The 23,431-nt window shown below is 39.0% G+C and overlaps 1 protein-coding gene across 1 annotated transcript in view; it reads right to left on the bottom strand.

The window, feature by feature from the left end:
* p2ry10 (P2Y receptor family member 10) overlaps positions 1 to 11,919 on the bottom strand; it is a 55,035-nt gene extending 43,116 nt beyond the window's left edge. The window contains exon 1 of the mRNA XM_039765970.1: positions 11,847 to 11,919. The gene's annotated coding sequence lies outside the window, so the exon portion shown is untranslated. The remainder of the gene's footprint in view (positions 1 to 11,846) is intronic.
* Between the last annotated feature and the right edge of the window lie 11,512 nt (positions 11,920 to 23,431).

Below are 23,431 nucleotides of genomic sequence, written 5' to 3' on the forward strand. Positions count from 1 at the left end.
GTTTGCCTGTAAAAAAAGTTGCTTAATTCATTTTCTTTCATTTCTGCTATGTCGTGATCTCCTAATTGTTTTCTCCTTCCTTCACTTTGAATCTTACTGCCTCTTGAGTTTATACAGTATGCATTGTAAAGGACGGAGCGCATGGGTGGGCGTCCCAGATGGTATGGGACAAGATTCCTTTCCTGGATGGGAGGCAAGCCTGTCAGAAGCACAAGAAGAAAGGCAAGGTGATTTCTGCCTTAGCCAGGAAGGTGTCAGAAGACGCCAGTTTGGAACTGGGTACTTGGCAGCCTGGCAGGGTGGGATCAAGGAACAATACCCAGCTGGGAGGCCAGTGTGATAGAAGGGCTTGAAGAGACAACTGGTCAGAGCTACATGTTCCCCCAGAATATTAGATGGCAGCATCCCTGGGTTGTGCTACCAGTATTGACACCCACAATGCATGCTGGGAACTGTAGTCCCATGGGGCTGTCTTGTTGGGTTCTAGGGGTGCACCCAGAGGTTGCAGTGGGGATTTGTAATTCCTACTCTGAAGGGTGGTCTTATGCTTCCATCGGGCTATGCCCTACACCGGAAGTACTCCCTGGTCTAAGATAAAGGAAGCCGCTCGGCCTCGTCCAGGCTAGTCAGTGTCAGGAGAAGAGAACACATTGTGGATACACAATGTCTAAGAACCTTGTTGTAAGGTATTTTGGTTAACAACCTGTTTTATTTGAACCCAGAACTTGTGTAGTCGTGGTGGTGTTTGGGGTTTGAGGTGCTGCAACTCCCCCTACTGGTCACAACATGTAAACTTCAATGTTCTTTTACTCAATGCATTCTACCAATCCCTAATGAATTTGATCATCTTGTGTCCTACACTGAAGAAGAGACATTCTCCTTCTTTATATGTGCCAAGTAATTTTCTACATAAAAAATGAGGCAGTAATGTCCTTTATAAAAATCATTATATACTTATGATGAACAGAGTTTCCACAAAACATTTATTTTGGTTTTGATGTACTATATTTACAATGACACAGAATGCACATAAACCTCAAAGAAGAGTTTACAGATAATGTAAGCCTAAGGAAGTGTTTACAGTCAACCCCAAACAATTCTAAAACGTTTTCTAACTGTATAACCAGTTACACACACCCACACAACAGCAGAAAGGTCACATCTGCAGGCTCATGCATTTTCAGATGCAGCCTCCCAGCTACTGCATCAGTTATACACAGAGACCTAGAGACACTGTTCGTTAAATTATTTAGAGCAAGCTTAACAAGCTGAAAAGCATGTCATTGTTACATCTCACTGGTGCCAGGAGGATGCCATGCAGACACATACAGTAGGGGCAATTTAGATTTCACCATTATGCTTTGGACTTAGAACTTTACTGAGAAACCTTACATGGGCAGGAGGATAATATGAAAACTCCATAAAGAATACACATACCACATTGCAAATGTACTGGCATTGCAGCATCATCAAACAGGAACCCTACCGGTTAGAAAACTGTACTGTTGTTTTTTTTTTTTAACAAAAGTAGCATTGTTTGCTTTTTTTGTATCCAGCTGGAGTGGCACTCATAATTTCATCGTATTTTTTTTACAATGACAATAAAGGTTGTCTATTCTAAAATATACCATGTATATAACAGAATCAGCCAAGGGCAGCACATTGCACCAGTATCACTAGGAAGCGGGTTCCTAATTTTGGTCCAGTCATTATTAACAATGAATTTGAAGTTTCCTCCAAAAGAAAAGAAAATCTTAGACAATGTTTGCAAAAAATAATTACAAGACAGATAGAATCATGAACTACAATAAATCCATGAGGTGCTGGTCATTTCATCAAAGAATGTGAACTGGTGACACACAGCGGTAAAATAAAGCTTGACAAAACTACAAAATACAATATAAAGCACTATGGGAGTTTAAAATACAAATTAAGTTTGCAATAAAAAAAACAAATTGTGACAATTCAGCTGTTATATTGAACAGAAGAAGTTTTACTAACTTCTTGCAAAAATTTCATTTTTGTTCTCAGGGTGTTATGATAGATAATTTCATTTCTGTTATTCAGCACTACGCCCTATGAAACACACAAGTACAGCTGCAATCACAGACTTTTACTTTTCTGTATTTTATAGTGATGTTAGTTGATATCTTGTTGGATTTTAATTTATGTCAAATGTGTTCTCAGGTTTTTTTTTATAAGAAAGTCAACGTTTTGGGGTAAAGTAGTTATTCTCTCTAGTTGTGGTGCTGGGAAATGATGATGCATTGACTGTGTTGATATTTTTATTGTCATCATCAACTTACATGGAACAAAATTTGATTTGACATAAAAGCAGCAATATATCTCTCTATTATATAGAAAAAAAAACCTTCTATGTGACGATACTATTTGGAGACGAAACTTTTCAGAAGATAGATTTTTCAAGTCCCGCGAGACGAGACTTTTGTCTTGAGATATTTTCAAGTCATGCCATTCTCTCAAACATTTTCAAACAAGACCACAGTCCTCTCAACTCTCATTTGTGTGCATGCTTTTGTCAGACATACTTCCTGCACTCTCAGCTCTTATACATTTTAACATTTTCCTCACTTTATGATCCCAATTAAAGAAGATGGATTATGTCCAGATCTTATTGAAGAATTTCATAAGGAAACAAGGAAGTCAAATGAATTAACGGCAAAAATGTCAGTCACTTACACATCAATTGGTTAAATGCGTCCAAAAATGTCGAACGGTTTCACAGCAAATTGGTTAAATGAATATCAATAGACTACACTGAAACATTTGGTGGTGATCGAGCGGAAGATGAAAACAACAACTTACAATATCACAAAGAATATCTACAACCGTTAACAACATCCGGTCTAACAACGCATGAATTACTGTAGAAAGAAGGATGTATCCAAGAAAAGTAATGTAGTACATCTTCAGGGGATAACATTAGACAACAAAGGAGATCTTGATATGCCATTCATATTAAAATCTTCTGGTTAGAATAGCTTTTGAAAAGACAATTCACAAATCTCAGTGCCAAACAGTCAAAAAAGTCATTTTATTTAATAGAGAGAAAGAAATGAATATCAGTCATGGGCAGTTATACAGTACTGTATGTTGCATTGATGGATATATAACAATTCCCATGAAAATAAAAATCTGTTTAAATTGTATATCCGCATCCTCATATGCGAGCAGCAGAACTGTAAAGAGGCTAGCACATAGCGCAGGCCAGGGGGTTGGCGAGTGAAGCAAACAGGAAGCAAAGCCCCCTAGTATCAAAGAAAAATATCTCAAATTCAAATATACTGCTCAAAAGAATTAAAGGAACACTTTTTAATCAGAGTATAGCATAAAGTCAATGAAACTTATGGGATATTAATCTGGTCAGTTAAGTAGCAGAGGGGGTTGTTAATCAGTTTCAGCTGCTGTGGTGTTAATGAAATTAACAACAGATGCACTAGAGGGGCAACAATGAGATGACCCCCAAAACAGGAATGGTTTAACAGGTGGAGGCCACTGACATTTTTCCCTCCTCATCTTTTCTGACTGTTTCTTCACTAGTTTTGCATTTGGCTACAGTCAGTGTCACTACTGGTAGCATGAGGCGATACCTGGACCCTACAGAGGTTGCACAGGTAGTCCAACTTCTCCAGGATGGCACATCAATACGTATCATTGCCAGAAGGTTTGCTGTGTCTCCCTGCACAGTCTCAAGGGCATGGAGGAGATTCTAGGAGACAAGCAGTTACTCTAGGAGAGCTGGAGAGGGCCATAGAAGGTCCATAACCCATCAGCAGGACCAGTATCTGCTCCTTTGGGCAAGGAGGAACAGGATGAGCACTGCCAGAGCCCTACAAAATGACCTCCAGCAGGCCACTGGTGTGAATGTCTCTGACCAAACAATCAGAAACAGACTTCATGAGGGTTGCCTGAGGGCCCAAATGTCTACTGCGCCCTGTGCTCACTGCACAGCACTGGGGAGCTCAATTGGCATTTGCCATAGAATACCTGGCATCCTGTGCTTTTCACAGATGAGAGCAGGTTCACCCTGAGTATATGTGAAAGACGTGAAAGGGTCAGGAGAAGCCATGGAGAATATTATGCTGCCTGTAACATCGTTTAGCATGACTGGTTTGGTGGTGGGTCAGTGATGATCTTGGAGGCATATCCATGGAGCGACTCACAGACCTCTACAGGCTAGACAACGGCATCTTGACTGCCATTAGGTATCAGGATGAAATCCTTGGACCCATTGTCAGACCCTACGCTGGTGCAGTAGGTCCTGGTTTCCTCCTAATGCATGACAATGCCCGGCCTCATGTGGCAAGAGTATGCAGGCAGTACCTGGAGGATGAAGGAATTGAAACAATTGAATGGCCTTCACGATCCCCTGACTTAAACCCAATAGAACATCTGTGGGACATTATGTTTCTGTCCATTAGGCGCCGCCAGGTTGCTCCTCAGACTGTACAACAGCTCAGGGATGCCCTCATACAGATCTGGGAGGAAATGCCACAAGACACCATCCGTCGTCTCATTAGGATCATGCCCCGACGTTGTCAAGCATGCATACAAGCTCGTGGGGGCCATACAAGATACTGAAAAGCATTTTGAGTAGCAGAAATTAAGTTTTTGAAAAAATGGACTAGCCTGCCACATCTTCATTTCACTCTGATTTTAGGGTGTCTACACAATTTAGCCCTCTATAGGCAGAAAACTTTTATTTCCATTAAAAGACTTGGCATCCTTTTGTTCCTAAGACATTGCCCTGTCGTTATTTGTATAGATATCCAACTTCATATTGAGATCTGATGTATCTAATGTGTTTCTTTAAAGTGTTCCTTTAATTATTGTGAGCAGTGTATATAGTGGATTCAGAAAGTATTCAGGCCTTTTCACATTGTGCTATGTTGCAGCCTTGTACTAAAATCATTTACATTACTTTTTGCCACATCAAGCAACACTCAGTACCCCAGACTGATAAAGCGAAAACAGGATTTTGTAATTTCTTCGATCTCACGGCTTGGTTTTTGCTCTGATACACCTTGTCAACTTGGGACCTTATGCAGTCAGACATGTGTCTTTCCTAATCTTTTGAAATGAATTGAATTGACCATGGACGATCTCTAAACAAGTTCTGCAAACACCTCAAAGTTGATCAATAGAAAAGAATGCACCTTAGCCAAATTTCAAATGTCATAGCGATGGATCTTAATACGTGTATCAGAGGGATAGTTCAGTTTTTAATTTTCAATAAATTTGAATAAAAATTCCTAAAATCCTGGTTTCACTTTTTTATTGTAGGGTAGTGGGAAAAAAATGAATTTAAATGACTTAAGCGTGTTGGCACTGGGTTTTCCCAGTATGGAGTTTGCATGTTCGCGGTGGGTTTCCTCTGGGTTTCCCTATTACCTTCCACTGTCCACTGACATTCAGGTTAGGTGAATTGGTGTGTGGACTGGCATCCTATCCAGGGTTTGTTCCTGCCTTGTGCCTTATGCTACCTGGGATAAGCTCAAGCCCACCCCCTGCAACCCTGGTCTGGATTAAGCACGCTAGAAAATGACACATAAAAAATGTGAAAAAGGCGAACATTTTCAGGATCTACTGCATACCAAAACAGCAGAAAACAATCATTGACAATAAATTTAATATATATAAGTAGATTCACTAGTATATTTGAAGAGTGTGTATATAATAAGAACTCAAGGGAAAGTTCAATTCAATGCTCAGTAGTTACTCAGGAAAGGATGGAGGCCACATCTCTAGGAAAAGAAACAATTTTTCATATGGTTCAGATCTCCCTATATCACTTACAAGATAGTAGCAGGTCACAAAGGGAATGGCCAGGATGTGTTGCATTGCTGATGCTGCTAGTTTTCTTCTTCAGTTGGCTAACAAAGACACTGCACAAATTCAATCAGCCATTCCCGATGATATGCTGACAACACCATGCAGATCCTTCCTCTCCGCAATCTATGCAACAGGCGTGAGAGAGAATGCTAAGAACTCAACTTAAAAACCAATAAAGCAGCAGCAATATGTTCACATAGGTTGTCTCTAGAAATTAGATTAGATTATATAAACTTTACTAATCCCACGAGGAAATTCAGATTCATTAAGCTGCATAAATATAAAAAGTAAGCAATGCTGGATTTCCTCCCAAACACTAAAGACTCACAGGTTGTGCTGACTGATAACTCCATATTGGCCTAGTGTGTATGACTCTACTTTGTAATGGATGTGTACTCTATCAAGGCTTGAATGCTGTCTGGTGCCAGGATAAACTCTGACTTTAGGTGGCTGTAAAGGGGTTCATCTTATAGAGATGGATGCAAGCTCAGCAACAAAGGTAGAGACCTAATACCAGAGTCATCCTATATACTGCCCACTAATAGCAGTTGTGATCCTTTTAATAATGTCAGGAAAGTGAAAGGAGTCGGCGAACATGATAGTAATGGAGAACATTGTTGACCAAAGTATGAGCTGAAAATCCCCAATAAATGGTGCAGCACAGGTTTAGGAATTCACAGAGATAGATTTCTTCATCATTTGTTTTTAAGGAGAAGCAAATTAATGAACATTCTATTTTGTTTGGATATAAATTCAAATGTAAGCAATTGATTCACAGGAACCAATCTGATTTCATTGATTCAAAAGAGTGACTTAAAAATGTGAAAAGTCTAAAAAATTAATTGAGCTGTAGGGACATGTAAGCAATGCTGCTATTATTTATGTTGACTTACAGAATCTTTGATAAGACACTTGATGATCAACTGCTGTAGTTGTTGTAAAAGCTAAAGGGATTCAGGAGATAAAAGAGAAGTCACAAGGTGATCCCCATGCATTTCAGTCTTGGGGATCCTCTCTTTTGTATGCTATATTATTTGATAATGATGTACTAATCAAATACATTTTATTTTATACTAGCTACGTCACCTGTTGAAGATACAGTAGGTAATAATTCACAAATGTTTGCTATCTCCTGCCCCATGTGTACCTTCAGAACCTTTCCTCAGTATAAGCACGTGTGAACTGACGCTTCCTCTCTCAAGCACGTTCCCATAAGGCCTGCTTCTCAGACTCTGTTGTTATTTTCAAGGCACCTTTCACACCTCCTGTCTGGTTTTATCTTGCCATCTTTGTAGGTTACTCTCTCAGTATGCCTCAAATCCCTTTACTCCTTCTCGTGCGTTTCACACTTTCACTTCTTCTTTCTTCGTGTCACCAAAGCCAAAATGACCAATCACTCCAAAAGTAAACTGACCAATCAGATTGCTCAGAGGGACTGGACACATAGACCTTAGTGATTTATTAGGTAGTAGATAGAGCCATCGTCAGATGACAACATAAAAAGAAGTGTTTCAAAACATTATGCAATTTCAAGATAATTAAAATTTATGGCAATTCACAGTGAAATAAAGACATGAGAAGTGTCTGCAAAAATTCAACCAAAGCCTTGCTTAAAAAAATAAAACAAAAAAGATGGGTTTTTAAGTCTAAAATGCAAAACAGTAAAGGTAGTTTGAATATTAACAGTGACTGAACCTGAGGACACACCTTGGCACAGAGTTTCAGAGAATTGGAGCTGCAAAGCTAAATGAAAGTTCATTTTGAGTTGAATAACAAGGTTTTGGAATTCTGACAAGAACAGAGTCAGAAAGTCTCAGGTGTCTGACAAGTTGATACAGGGAATGCAAAACTGACAGGGAGTCTGTAGTGTGAGAATTCAGAGCAGATTCTTGAGACAACTCAGAATATATAATAGATAGATAGATGATGTGCATTTGGCCTGAATAAGCATGGTGGTACCAATATTTTGAACTTATTGCAATACTCCATGCAGTAATGTCATCAAAATGACAACAGAAATAAATACACAGAGGAGTATTGTCACATTAGGATAGGTAAGGTGGAGTCAAAATGTCTGGAAGGTGAAAGAAACAAGTTCTGAATGTGGGTGTTGCTGAGTGTCACTACAGGGCTGCTGACTGAACATATGTTCGAACAAGAAATGGCAAAGCTTCTGGCCTCAAGAAAAAAAAAGAATCTGTGTTGTTAATGCACAAGTGCACGCCATCTTTGAAATAAGCAGTCAGCTTATCTATGACCTTTATACATCTAACTGTGGTCTTTGTGTGAAGCTGGAAATCAGCATCATACCAGCATGTGGATGCTGAATTTGATCTATTAGCTTATATTTAAGACTCAGAGAAATCGTAATAAATACCAATGGACAGGGCTCATTTCCAGTCTGCTATGTAACTAACAAACTTATATTTATAGTATTTAAATGTACATTTTTATCGACAGGATTGAGAAATATTAGAAACAGTGCATATTTGCAATAAATGGACTCAAGTGTATCAAATGCAATACACCAATACGCTTCTGTGGCATGTAACAAGTTGTGTTGAGTACAAGAAGACATACTTAAGATATAAAATGTACTTATGAGCAATAAGTGAATACCATAGAGCTTGAGGAAGCCCTAGAAAACAGTTTCTACTTCCAGGACAAATTTCATGCTAAGAACATGGTGATGATGTTTAGTTACACTGGTAATTAATGAGAAATTTAAGTACGTTGTGATAAGACACACAATGCAAAGTGTTGCTAATTATTTAATAAGTCATAGCAAAGGGCACAAATGGAAGCTGGTTTAGGCAAAAAACTGAATTCACGCAGAATAAGTTAACTGTCAGTGTAAAAGTTGAAAGCAGAACTTTGGAACTTCCAGATCTCAACTCAATATTATTTTAAACACGTCACTATGAATAGGTACTATGGGGGTATGATGGAGTCTGCTCTTGTGAAAGCTTATAAATAGGATAAGGATTTTGCAATAATTGCAAACAGGACACAAGTACAGAAAAAATGGGCGATTCATTTATCTAATAAAATATACACAGGGAGGCCTCAATTCATGGAGAAATCAATGAACAAAAACATACGTAAAAAGAAACTTGCTCCCTCTGTGGTCTTTACTAAGCAGGCTTGAAACCATTACTGTGCGGTTGGATGGCTCAGCCACTCGCTCACCTCTCATTCGCCTTTCATTTTCTCTCCCTCACCTCACTTTCTTCTTTATCCAGTCAATGCACTTTCACGCCAAATACACCACCCATCACCAGGCTAGCAGTCCTTGCCTTTCACTTGCCGTCTCACTCCCAACATAACTCGGGTCGGGAATCTTTATTTACCCCTGGAAAATCATAATTTTACAGTTTTGGAATATGTACAATTTATGTTTCCACCTTTCATTTTAATTTATTCATTTTGGCATCATTATTTTAATGTCATGTTAATTAGTATTTCACATCACCATATTGTGTTTTGTTTTTTTTCTTTAATGCCGCCATGTTGTATGTTTCTTTATAGCTGAGGCCATACTGTTTACAGTGGTATGGGTCATTGTACCATGTGAGGCCAATTCCTATTTAAAATAGCGGCATACTACATGCTATTGGTAGCATCCAAAGTTGTAGATCCTACTAAAAAAACGATGATGTGTTAGCTGCTCAAAAGACCTTTACTATGGAGTCCAAAAACGAACATGAGCAACAGCAACAAAAAAAAGAAGTTATTTCTAATGCATAAGTGAAACTATCTTGTGCTCACAAGATCTTTTTGCATACACACACAATAGTGTTCCTGGGATACCTTTAAGATGTCTATATATTTCCAGTAGACCTGTTCTGCTTCCACGACTTTAACTGTTTTATTGTGTAGCCTATCAGATAGTTGACATAAAACTCGTAGACCTATAATTTAAGCTTGGTCTTTGCCATAAAGGCATCATACAGTATGTATGCCTGAAGCCAAACATCTGAAACAAACTCCACAGGCTTGTTTCCCAAAATGGTTATGGCAACATTGAAGACATACATGCAAAAAAAGATCTCAAGTACACATCTTGTGAGGGTGAAAATTCTAAACATTTTTGCTCATGTTCTTTTAGGGGCCCCGTACATGACAGATCTCAGATTTCAGCATATTTTTTAACTCTGATTTTTAGTGACTCTTGATATCTGTGCCAAAAAATGGTTATTATGCCAGAAAGCCAAAGATAGTACTCAACTTAGAAGATATGCACCTATGCTTCGATAAAGAAATTGACATTTAGTAAGAGATCTTGCTTATATTGTTTTACTGAGGACTCGAGAATGAAAAAGTACCAGACATCCTTAGAACGAGGTCTAGGCAGGAGTCTTCAGAGCCAAAGAAGGCACACAACTGTAGCATGATTAAGTAGCCTCAGGTTAAAGGTGGAAAAAGTCTGGAATCAGGAAGAGAATTTAGGGCACAGTTTTGAGGTTAAAAAAAGAGACAAAAAGAGAGAGAAGGTTAAGTTTAGAGGTTAAAAGAGGAGAGACTTGGTGGTAGTGGAGAAATGGGAAAGGAGGTTGAGCCACCAAACTTGTATATCTGGGACCACTTGAGCAGAAAGGTTTTGTTTGCCTTCTGGAGTATGCTTTTGGACTTTTTGCTCTCCCTGTCGATCTCTCCCATGTGCATTTGGGCTTTCTCAGCATCTGTCAGATATCTGAATGGGATTTATTTTTGGGATTTTTTTCCTTATTTTGTGCAATTTTTGCTTTTATTTTCCTACTTTACTTTTGTTGCATATTTGAGCACCTTCAGCATTGGAAAGGTGCTATATAAGCAAAATGTATTATAATAATAATTATTATTGTTGTTCTTCTTCTTCTTATTATTATTATGACCTCATATTAAAATGGATGATGTTGTTCTCAGCATCATCCAGGATATAGAATTCCTCCATTAGGGTGTCCTTTTCTGTTCACTGGTGTAGTCAGTAGAATATCAGACGTATTCAGCTGACATGGATTTCTCCACATTTAAGCATACAATGTAAAAACATACAAAACATTCACCAGTGGGAAAATATAAAGAGGAAGAAGAAGAAGTGGTGTATGTGTCATTAAACTTTGTAGCTGCTTTAAATGTAGATCTGTACAGTAGTTGCATTAAATTTTTAGGCTTATTACAGTATGTTTAAAAACATTACATATTCAGAGCTGCGAATATCCTCAAAGGACAAAAAAAAAAAACCTGTCTCTTGATCCCCCTAGGAACTGCCTTGGTAGAATGAGGTCCAAGGCAGGAACTGACCCTGGAAGGGTCATTCTGTCAGAGAGCACACCTACACTGGTCAAGATTAAGTGTCTGCAATTAAGCTAGCATGCATGTTTTTCTAACCAGAAAAGAAAAAAGGCATGCGAATTCCAATAGGATGTGCAAATGTTACACATGACAGCCAGGATAGGAAACAAAGCCAAGTTCATTGACTTGTGATGCAGCACAACTACAGTAGCTACGTCGCTAGACTGTTAACTTCAATGACCCTTCCATTCATCCATCCATTTCCTGTGGCCTGGTTTGTACACATCGCCAGTGGAAGGTTCATCTAGTTTCTGTTATGTCATAGCTGAAGATACTGCTGGGAAACGTTAACTCTAAAAAAGCACAATTATTGCAGGAGCTTGTTTTCCTCATGAGAAAGAAAAATAAACCTGAATAACATTTTTTACACTTAAAGCTTGGTGAGTTCCCTTTAGCAACAAATCAATTAAGTGCATTTACTAAAACCTACTGCATTCCTCGTGTTATGCTGGTTTCTATTACTGCTCTGCTGCTTCTTCTAAACTGTAGCACATTACAACAGATACAACAGCGCTTATTATAACTTTCAAAGTCTCATCACCTGCACGGTGTGGTTTTGCAGCACACAATTTAGGAGTTTTTTCAACCACCCTTGGTGAATCATGTGTCCTAATTGCCAGTCTGTTACCAAAAAAACAAAACAAATACAGACAACATACCTGGAAATGTGAGCAAGCCTGGTAACCACATGCTTCACCATACGTTTTTCCCCATTAGAGCTTTCTGTTTACAGTGTGCACATTCAAATGAGTGCTGCCTTGAGCCCGGCAACTCCCTTTTTATTACTTCCCTATTAATTGCCCAATAGCAGTGTCAGGCTATATGTCTGTGTGAAAGGAGGCTGCTATTCTAGCAGTAAGAAAGAAGCATGAGCGTTCCTTGAATCATACTTTGAAGGAAAGTTTTGATAAGTGAGATACTGAGCACATGACCTAGAAATTCACACTGTAGTTTATTTAGTGACTCTGAAAAAAGAAAGAACACAGTCAAAGAGATAAGCTTAAATCCTGCATCATAAATGTATAAGCTCTACATGCAATTGTTATATAGTGCCTTACAAAATAATTGTACAAAATTAAATGTATCCTTTAGAATTCAAATAAAGCTATCAATCACAGTAAAGCACAAGTTTTATGTTCTGTAGAACAGAGTTATAACCATATCAAAAATATATTGATGAAAATGGGCTATTTAAGTGGCTTTCTATCTAAATTCCTGCAATTCTTATTCATAAAACTGTTTAAAATGTATCCATTCAGACACTGTGGTTACCTGCTTGATCCAGTTTGTAGTGTAAATCTGCAATAGTATCTAGCTAGGGATTCCCAACCTGGGGTGGCAAGATGGCATTTCAGGAAGTGCGACAAATAGGAAATCAGTGTCGTGATTCACCATAATTCAATGAGTTGTTTTGTGCAACTTTATCTCGGAGTAAGCGATGTGTTGCGATGTTCCATCATTTGTAGGTTATTTATTAATTGTAAAATATTAAAATGTCAGCAGGGCATTTTTCAATTCTAAGACATTGTAGCGTCAGCGACGTATATATTCTCTGCTCTTTACATGGCTGTTTGAGGTGGCTCGCTATCCTTAAAAGGACTGCTTGCCTTTTTCTGCACTAGATGGAATATGTGCATGTAACTGTGCAGAGTTGTTGTTTTTATAGGCACTCCTGCTATTGATGATGCCATGCCAGCTCAATCTTTTGATGACTTGTTCATTGCCATTGCAATATGAAAATGATCCAGCATTGTGTGTGTAATTATCAACAGGGAAGGAGCTGCAGAAATGTGTGTTTTTGTGGTTTCCTTGCTGCAGGTGGAGCATTCATAAAGTCGAGTAACTTTCTTTTTTAAGAGACTGGAATCTGGACATTGCAATGATATGAAATGAAGGGAAAAGCCTAGTATTGATATTGGTGCAAGACCTGATCAAGAAACTTCACTGATTTCATGGTTTGATTGATATTTCTGATTGGTGAGTACAAGGTAGACTGAATTGAATGTAGCACCTGCTTCTTACACTCCCATGTCTCCTTGTTGGTGGTCCTGGTATTAGCTCACCAATTTTAACCATGTGGCACATGTTATGAACTTTACTGTAGGAGATATCGGGGGACAAAGCTTGTCGACTGTGTTCTATTGCTAAGCAGTACACTGGTATACATTACTTCACAGGAGTCTCCAGTCCCTCAAACCCCTCTGTCGTCGTTCATGTGTCATTTCCTCACTGCGCTTGATTCTTTGCATGACACCCTAACCCCTGGATCCTCGATCAAGTGTTAAACATTCATGGGGGGACACATGTACGACATTTGTAAAGGTAAATTGCTCAATTTATATTTCCATTTCCATTTAATGAACTGTGTTAAAAGATCTTTTTTTTTAGTTCAATTTGTTCACCCACAGTAGTGTTTGTGTTTCAATTTGTGGTTCAGAAATGGGAAATTTGATGTCTTCATCTTCAAACGTGATACAGTATTACTTTTGTAGTGGGTCTAAACATAAATCAAACATTTTCTACGGGTACAGGACACAGAAAAAGCAAAATGCGAAGTTCTCTCAGGGTACAGCTTTCATAATATATGTAGGACTTTGAATGATCATTATTATTTTTCATCTATAGCATACCTGGATAAAATATACTTCTAATAATTATGCAATGGTGTTCTTGGAAGCTATTTGAGGAAATTACTTAATATTACAGTAAATGCAACCTCAATCTCATTCACTTTTTAGTAGTATTAAATATAGCAATTTCTGTTTCCGTGCAATTCTGCACTTGGGGAAGAAATGGTTAAGTGTATTATAAAAACATCTATAATATTTATAATTGGCCCTCCTAACCTACAACTTACTTACCTAATAGCATTACATCCTTTTGGAATATGGAGATCCAAATTGGATGCAATATTTCAGATGTGTAGTAATATCACAGCAGACTTTACATGGCCAGACTATACCTTCTGTATACTTGGACTCTATACAATGAGATATACATTGTTTTATATACTATCTGCCTCTCTTCTTCATAACATTTATTTTTTTCTTCAAAGCCCAATTGTGTACCCTATGTGTTTATCTTTCATTACAATGTAAAAGCGTCATATTTGGTTTTGTTATACTTTATTTTCTATTTGTATTCCAAAATCTGCATTTTATTATGGTGCATTTTAAAATAAAAAGCTGTTTAATTAATCTGTCATTTTATCAGATTATCAGTAGCTATGTGTACAATCTTCCCTGAATCCCACCTGCTCTTAGTTTAATAATTAGCTCACACAGAATCTTATCAGAACTGTCAAGTCAAGTCAAGCCAGACAGTATTATTTTCATATCTCTTTTCTTTTTTTTTTAAATTTCTTTCTATTAAGTCCCAAGCATATCCATGCATTAATGATGGCCGACACCTACTTTGTTCTATGGATAGCTTCTGCTCAGTTTTTAATAACTTGGCATGCTATACAAGTTACAGTCACTAGTTTGCAATTTCCAGCTTTTGTACAATTTTTGTTGTTCACTTAAATGCACAAAATTGCTTATCCTTCTTTTCTTAGGAATTTCCCCAGGCTTTACTGACCCCTGAAAAAGCTGACGTTAAGGGTTTGAATGCTGTCATTAATTAATTCATGAGGACGTCATTTTTTTGTATCCAGGCAGTTTTTGTGGTGGGTTGCATGTTAAGTGCCCATACAATTAAGAATCTTCCTGTCCTCTGTACACGTAAAACTATTACTACTGCTAGGTTTTAGAACCTTTAAAATTCAGGTCTGTGTGTTCTCGCATTGGAATATTCCTCATATATCACATCGTTGGCTATTATGATATAACTTTATGTCACTTACTCCAAACTACAGGGTGACCCACAAAAAAGTGGCCAGCTCCACCAAGTGCAAAGAGTGTACATGAACATGCTGAAACGGGAAAGGAGATCATTTTCAGCATCTTCTGTAAATGTGACTGCCAAATTGATCATCGTTCTCTTCATTACGTAATGCAGTCTTCTCGGTGGAGATGGGCCACTTTTATGTGAGCCACTTTGTATAATTAGTAACCTTATAATTTATCTCCCTTTTTGACTGAGTTTCTACATCTAAAATATTTTGAAATTGACCTTGTTTTCCTGAATATGCCCTGCGTCTGTGAAATGCTTTCTTCTATTGCACACACACGTGTTACAAAGTGCAGGAAAATGGCAGTCATACATATTTGGTTTAATCTTTGCAGCCATTCTTTATGCTACACAATATTTTACTTTCATTCTTTTATAAACTGTCTGTTTTTTTTTACTCCCTTTCTCCAAAGCCATAGTGCATGCATATCAAATACCTTTTATTACTATAAGTTTTTTTTTTCTTTTATGTACTAGTACAGTATATACCTGTCTCAGAATGAACGTTTTTTAGATTTGTTTTTTTGAAAAACACTGGAATTCTTATTTTCTCCTGCTTTCTTAGTACCTCTTTCAGCAAACAAGGCACTACTGCTTTTTTTTTACTCCTTTTGCAATATATGGCCTCTAGGAAAGGTGGGTACCAGTTGGTCGAGGTCTGCAGGACTTTGATGGCGCCTGACTCTGTCTTTGACTTTCTCTGTTATATTTAGGTTAGATTAGATTGAATTAGATTAGATTAGATTAGATAAACTTTATTACTCCCATGGGGACATTCAAATTCATACAGCAAAAGAAACATAAAAATCAAGGCAAGAGACTTATAGCAAAATAATGAAGCCAATCAGTCAATCAATCTAAAAATAAATAAATGTATATTATGCAGATATTTCAAAATGAACTTACCAAGAACATCAGGAGGACAGGCATTGAAATTCTCTGATAGAAGCTCGCAGAAAAGACCCCTAGAGGTGCTTCTTAGCACACCGTGGTGGATTAAGCCTGTGGCTAAAAATGCCCCAAGAATGTGCCTCATGGAGGGGATCCAATTTTGCCACCATTCTCTTTTCCACAACAGCTTCCAGTATGTCCAGGGTTTGCCCTGAGATGGAGCAGACTTTCCTGATAGGTTTGTTCAGGCATTGTTCTTTTTCAGAGCTCAAGATGCTTCCACAGGAGACTGTGGGGAACTGATGGACTATGAACTGATAGAACATTTTCCTTTAGCTTGCTGAATACATCAAAAGACTGGAGTCTCCTTAGCAAGTACAGTCTGCTCTGGTGCTTCTTGCTCAGCACCACTGTGTTGTCAGACCAGTCTAGTTTATTGTTTATGTGAACACCCAGATACCTGTAGCTCTGCACCACCTCCACATCTTCTGTCTGAATGGTGACTGGTCTCAGAGGCTTCTTGGTACATCAGACGTCTACCACCAGCTCTTTTGTCTTGCTGTTGTTCAGTTGCAGGTTGTTGTCCTCGCACCACAAAACAAAGTCCTTTATGACTTTCCTACCTATACACTGACTCATTTCCAATATTAATACATCCTAGGATGGAGAAGTTGTTTAAAACTTTCTGTAGATGGCAAGTGTTGGAGTTGTGCTGAAAATCTGTTGTGTTGAGGGTGAACAGAAAGGGGGACTGGGCAGTTCCCTGAGGTGCTCCATTATTACACACCACCATACTAACAATCAGATATGTCTCTCTCTCTCTTTCTCTCTCTGTCTCTGTCTCTCTCTCTCTCTAACTGTATATATATATACAGTGAGGAACATAAGTATTTGAACACCCTGCAATTTTGCAATTCCTCCCACTTAGAAATCATGGAGAGGTCTGAAATTCACATTGTAGGTTCATTCCCACTGTGAGAGACAGAATGTAAAAAAAAAAATTCAGGAAATCACATTGTATGATTTGTACAGAATGTATTTGTATTGCACTACTGCACATAAGTATTTGAACACCTGAGAAAATCAATGTTAATATTTGGTACAGAAGCCTTTGTTTGCAAACGTTTCCCGTAGTTCTTGACCATGTTTGCACCCACACTGCAACAGGGATTTTGGCCCTCTCCTCCTCATAGATCTCCTCTGGATCTGTCAGGTTCCGGGGCTGGCGCTGAGCAACACGGAGTTTCAGCCCCTTCCAAAGATTTTCGATTGGATTTAGGTCTGGAGACTGGCTAGGCCACTCCAGAACCTAGATATGCTTCTTACGGAGCCACTCCTTGGTTATCCTGGCTGTGTGCTTCGGGTCATTGTCATGTTGGAAGACCCAGCCATGACCCATTTTCAGTGCTCTGACTGAGGGAAGGAGGTTGTTGCTCAAAATCTCACAATACATGGCCTCATTCTTTTTCTCTTTAATACAGTGCAGTCATCCTGTCCCCTTCACAGAAAAGCACCCCAAAGCATGATATTTCCACCCCCATGCTTCACAGTAGGGATGGTGTTCTTGGGATGCAACTCCTCCTTCTTTTTCCTCCAAACATGGCGAGTGAAGTTTAGACCAAAAAGTTCTATTTTGGAATCATCTGACCACATGACTTTCTCCCATGCCTCCTCTAAATCATCCAGATAGTCATTGGCAAACTTCAGACGGGCCTGGAAATGTGATGACTTGAGCAGAAGGACCTTCCGTGCAATGCGTGATTTGAAACCATGACGGCATATTGTTCTAACGACAGTAACCTTTGAAACTGTGGTCCCAGCTCTCTTCATGTCATTGACCAGCTCCTCCCGTGTAGTTCTGGGCTGATTCCTCACCTTTCTTATCATGTGTGATACCCCACGAGGTGAGATCTTGCATGGAGCCCCAGTCCAAAGGAAGACTGACAGTCGTCTTTAGCCTCTTTCATTTTCTGACAATTGCTCCAACAGTTGATGTTCACCAAGCTGCTTGGCAATTGCCCTGTAGCCCTTTCCAGCCTTGTGGAGGTCCACAGTTTTGTTTCTGGTGTCTTTTGACAGCTCTGTGGTCCTGCCCATGGTATAGTTGGAGTCTGACTGACTGTGGGGTGGACAGGTGTCTTTAAAGAGCTCAGACAGGTGCTACTAATTAAGATTACTAAGTGGAGTAGAGGTGGACTTCTTAAAGGCAGAGTAACAGGTCTTTGAGAGCCAGAATTCTTGCTGATTGCCAAGTGTTCAAATACTTATGTGCAGCAGTACAATACAAATAAATTCTGTACAAATCATACAATGTGATTTTCTGAATTTTTTTTTTTACATTTTGTCTCTCACAGTGGGAATGCACCTACAATGTGAATTTCAGACCCCTCCATGATTTCTAAGTGGGAGAACTTGCAAAACTGCAGGGTGTTCAAATACTTATGTTCCTCACTATATGTATATTGTAACAAGTAATTCACTCCTGACATCATTAAGGTTTGGGTCAGCCACCCGTATATTGTATCCTAGCTGTGGAAATTTTTAAAAAATTGAACAGAAATGTTTACAAGACCGAGTCCAAAATAGAAATGTCAGATTGGCGGTAAGCTGGCAGCTTTACTGGCCCATAGATAGTGACGTCATTGGTGCCGGAACTGGCAGTGACATCATCGGTGCCGGAACTGGAAGTGACGTCATCCAAGGTGTCATAACCTGGTGGGATTTCCTGGGAATGGTCTATAAGGAACTGAGAAAGACAGTCAGCACATCCTGCTGCCCCCTGGTTTGATGTGGTATTACAATTACTCAAGGCCTTTAGCTGCCTCCTATTCACACGTGTGTGACAATATATATAGGCCTGGGAAAGTTAGTGCATTAATTTGTGCGATTAATGTGTTCTGCTAAATGCGTTAATAAAAATTTTGTCTCATCCAGGGCCAGCCATGAGACAAACACCTCAGGCAGTGCTTTGGTCAGGGCAGCATTTTCATGTAATTTTTTTTTAATTACAAAACCGTAATATAAAAAAGCTAAATGTTTACCTAAAGAATTACATACACATTCATTACCATGCATTACAAAGCCCCTGAGGGGATATTGTATCATTTTTTTTCTGGTGGGAGGGGATTTAGCGGCAGTCCTGGTACAATGCTAGAGAAAAGCTACAAAATGTTGCGAAGGTACATTTCTTCATTTCATGTTTCTGTAAGAAGATCAAATCAAAGTGATATCACATAAGTGCTAAATAAGTTATCTTTGAGAGGCACTAAGTCCAAAATAAGGCTCTATGTACAGGCATCACTAAATGGTGGACCTGGACTAAGTGACAGTACTATCTAGACCATGACGTATTTTTGATAAATGAATGAAAATGACTGATAATATTCATGCAGCGATTATTTTTTCCTTCTTTAGGTGTGCAACTTGGGGATGGGTGGCAGTGTGGTGCTTAGGTGTCACCCGCTGCACTCGGGCCCTTGGTGGGTGCTGCAACATGCTATCAGTGCATGCTTCCAACCTTTAGGTATGCATGTCTATTTGTGTCACTCTCCAGAGAGGGAATCAATTCAGTTCTTACAGTGCATGCAACAGAAGTAAATGACAGAAACAAAAGAGCGCCAGGGAGCATGGCTTGCTCCAAAAAAGGAAAGCAGATGCAGAAAACTGAACTTTCAAAGATGAATAGACGAACCAATATATGTTCATTCTTCCTGCAGATAGTTCAAAACCAGTTTGTCTCACGAGTTTCGAAACCATGGCTTTAGTAAAGAGTAGTAATGTGAAGTGCCACTGTGAGACAAAACACAGATTGTTTGCGCTGACAAATCTGCAGCAGTCCGAAGTGATGTAAAATAACCAAACTGAGAGCACACTATGAGAGATCCACCAGAGTCCTCTCACATTCATTTATAGCCCAACAGCATGCAAATTAATGTTCAATTAAAGTAGCATTGATTTTGAGGCAATATAAGAGAAGTCAACCAATATTACATCTTTTATTGGGTAACTAAAAAGATTACAATATGTAAGCTTTCAAGGCCACTCAGTCCCCTTCTTCAGTCAAGATGGGGCATGAGCTGCCTCGAAAGCTTGCATATTGTAATTGTAGCTACCTATGATTCCAGTTTTTAGTATCTTTGCTAACTTATGCAAAGAACGCAACATATTTTAAGTGAGATAGCAGCTACGTAGATCTATTTTAGCATCCTAGGAGCAAAGGTGTTGGTAGAGCAGTGTTATCCAACCCTTTTTCTGTGGTGGCTCACCTTTTGTAACCCAGAAAATCACAAGGCACGATTCTACCAACCACAAAAACATTAAATCTCTTAGACCTGCTAAACTGTCCAAAGAAGCAAATAAAGCAACTCAGACATTGCCGTTCACAGACATGTCACTTAGTGAGCACTTTGGATGCATTTCCCAGCTGCTTTGTCACTTTGCCTGCTCGTACTGGCGGTCTCACTCCACTGACCCAATTCATATTCCCACTGTCCCTCGGCTCTGTGAAAGTCACTGGCGAACACACACCCTGAGAGATGGACCCCTGAAACATCTCCTGGCTGCTAAAGTGCTCACTAAGTGCTTTGTCTGCAAAACAGCAATCATGTTGGTTTCTCCAGGTAGTCCTGTCCTCCTTGTTCAGGTCTTGACCACCTGAGGAGTGTGTCTCTCTCAGGTCTGGACCCAGGGGCACTACAGTGCAACAGTTGAAAAACACTTGCACAGTGTATAACCATCCAGTCATTGATGAAGTGATGAACAATTGAGGATGACATTTGAGGAGTTTTAACACAAGTTTTAATGTATGCATATTTAATGGTCCACATGACCATCATCAAGTTCTTCCATGTGAAGCCTGAAAACCATTAGGACTGATTGAGATCATATATGTTATGTAGAATGCCTAGAAGGGGCTGGTCGGTCTCGTGGCCTGGAACCCCTGCAGATTTAGATTTTTTCTAAAGCCGTCTGGAGTTTTTTTTTTTTTCTGTCCTCCCATCGAACCTTACTTTTATTCTATGTTAATTTTTTTTATATTTTGTCTTTTCTCTCTTTCTTCATCCTGTAAAGCACTTTGAATGTGCATCACAAATGATGTGATGTTCACTGCATGCTCCCATCTCGCTTCCAGGAGCCCTGAACCCGACACCGTCGGTAATGTTACAGATGAGCATGGCAGTGAGGCACAACTTAGCAAGGGGATGGCGTAAAAGTGCAAAGTCTTTTTATTTAAAAACAGCAAACAAACAACAATCAAAAACAAATAAATAGTGCAGTGCATCCATAAGTCTTCAATAAATAAATAAACCATAAAAACAGTGGTGAAATTGTGGAGGTTAAAAACACCATAGAAAAAAAAACAATCCTTTAAAACGTTGTTAAAACAATTCTGGAAGCAGATTCCTTTAAAAACAATACAGCCCGGTGTCTTCTTTACCTGGCGGCTACCCTGCTTCTCCCATCTGGGCCCTGCAACAGGAGAGTCCCCCTACCAGCAGCTGACCTTCTTTCCATTCCTCTGTTCGGGAGGCTTCCCGATCCCTGGCTTCGGTTGCACTCCCCAGACCGAGACTTGGTTTCCTTGACGACCAGGACTCTCACATCAGGGAATTCACCACCCAAGCCTCCCAACTCCCGCTGCTTTCTCAGCCTCAGCCGTCCTACTACCAGTCACTCCTGCTCCTCAGTATGTTCAGCGGGAGCGACCACTACCAACTGCCCTAGGTGTTGGCCAAACACCCCTGCTAGAGCTCACTGTTCAGCTGCTTGCCTGCGAGTCTTTGATCGCTCACTCACTCTCTCAGTCATTCACTCACTCACTCACTCGCACCGGCTCACTCTCTCTCCACGCTGCTCCCTGCTTCCTGCTCTCCTGCAACCTCTGTTTTCTTTTCTTTTACTCTTCTTTTCTTCCAAACCGCCTTTTGCTTCTATTTATGAAGAGGATGTGGCAGCTGCAGCAATCAGCAGCTCCTGGGAACAATTACAGATGTGGACGGTTTCTCACCTGTGCACTTAGGTGAGAAACGCCCACACCACGAATTCCCCTGGAACTGCTTCACCCACTCAACCACCACGCCCCCTCACTAAGCTGCAAGCGCGCCGATTATTTATTTAAAACTGGCCTTTGACAGGAGCTGTGGACCTGCTATAGCATAGTGCTATATAAATAAATGTTGCTGTTGTTGTTGTTAAGAGATTTATATTATTTCAGTTAAGTCAGTCTTTAGCAGTGCATTCAAAGTCAACAGTCATTTTGATTACTTTTTAGATTGATACATCTGTATCACATGTGCTATGTCAATTTGACAATAAATATATTGGCCTCATTTCTTTATTGCCTTCTTTTAAACTTGCCTTTTAGGAAGGTATTCATATTCAGGTTGTACTTGCTCAAGTAGTATTTTGTTAAAAGTTTAGGTTTAAGGTCATTGTTTAAGTTTAAACTATACCATTTTTTTATTCTTTTGTCTTGCTTCCACATTAATTTTCTAATTCAGTGTGTATTTACTTCTGGATATATGTATTAATTTTTAAAATACATGATTTAATGTTAAATGTGAATAATTGTAATTATTTACATACATTTATGTGATTAGTTAATTTTATAGATAGATAGATAGATAGATAGATAGATAGATAGATAGATAGATAGATAGATAGATAGATAGATAGATAGATATGATTGAGCAGAGACTGAGGTTGATTCATATTGTTCTTATATTGCTTTTAATTATTCATAGTAATTGTGAATTTGTCTGATTTGTATTTGAAGATGGGAATGTGAGTTTAGCCAGCAGTAGACAGCATGTCACAACAAACAGAGAGAAAGGAAAAGAAAAGAAATGAACATAGATTGCTAGAGTGGACTTCTGCTCTTTGTTTGGTTTTATACTGATACAGCATAAGGACACAGAATGAGTGCACTTTTACTCCTCCCTGTGCGTCTCACACTCACTTTGGTCACGTTACCAAAGCCAAACTGACCAATCAGATTGCTCAGAGGGACTGGACACACAGAGCTTAGTGTTTTATTATATACAGTAGCAGTCAGAGCCATTGTCAGATGACAACATAAAAAGTCGTGTTTCAGAACCCACAATGCATTTTTAAAACAACAAGATCAGAAAAAGCAGTATAAGATAATTTAAAACTATGGCAAATCAAAGTGAAATACAGATGTGTGAGGTGTCCTCAAAAATTAGACCAAAACCTCACTTAAAACAAAATAAAAGAATGTCTTTACAAATGTAAAGTGCAATTATATTACATTAAATTATAAATATGCTACCTGCAGCTCAGGGATTCAAGCATATTAATGGCTTAGAAAATCATATATAAAATGTCTGCCTTAATTTGCATGACTTACACTGCAGTGAATCAGTAAGAGCAAAAATAATGCCAACAAAGCATTAGGCACCCAGTGCTTAACCACAGGCCAGCCTTGTTACATGATTTAAGA

The sequence above is a fragment of the Polypterus senegalus genome, chromosome 10 (assembly GCF_016835505.1).
Source record: "Polypterus senegalus isolate Bchr_013 chromosome 10, ASM1683550v1, whole genome shotgun sequence".
In the NCBI taxonomy this organism is placed as follows: Eukaryota; Metazoa; Chordata; class Cladistia; order Polypteriformes; family Polypteridae; genus Polypterus; species Polypterus senegalus.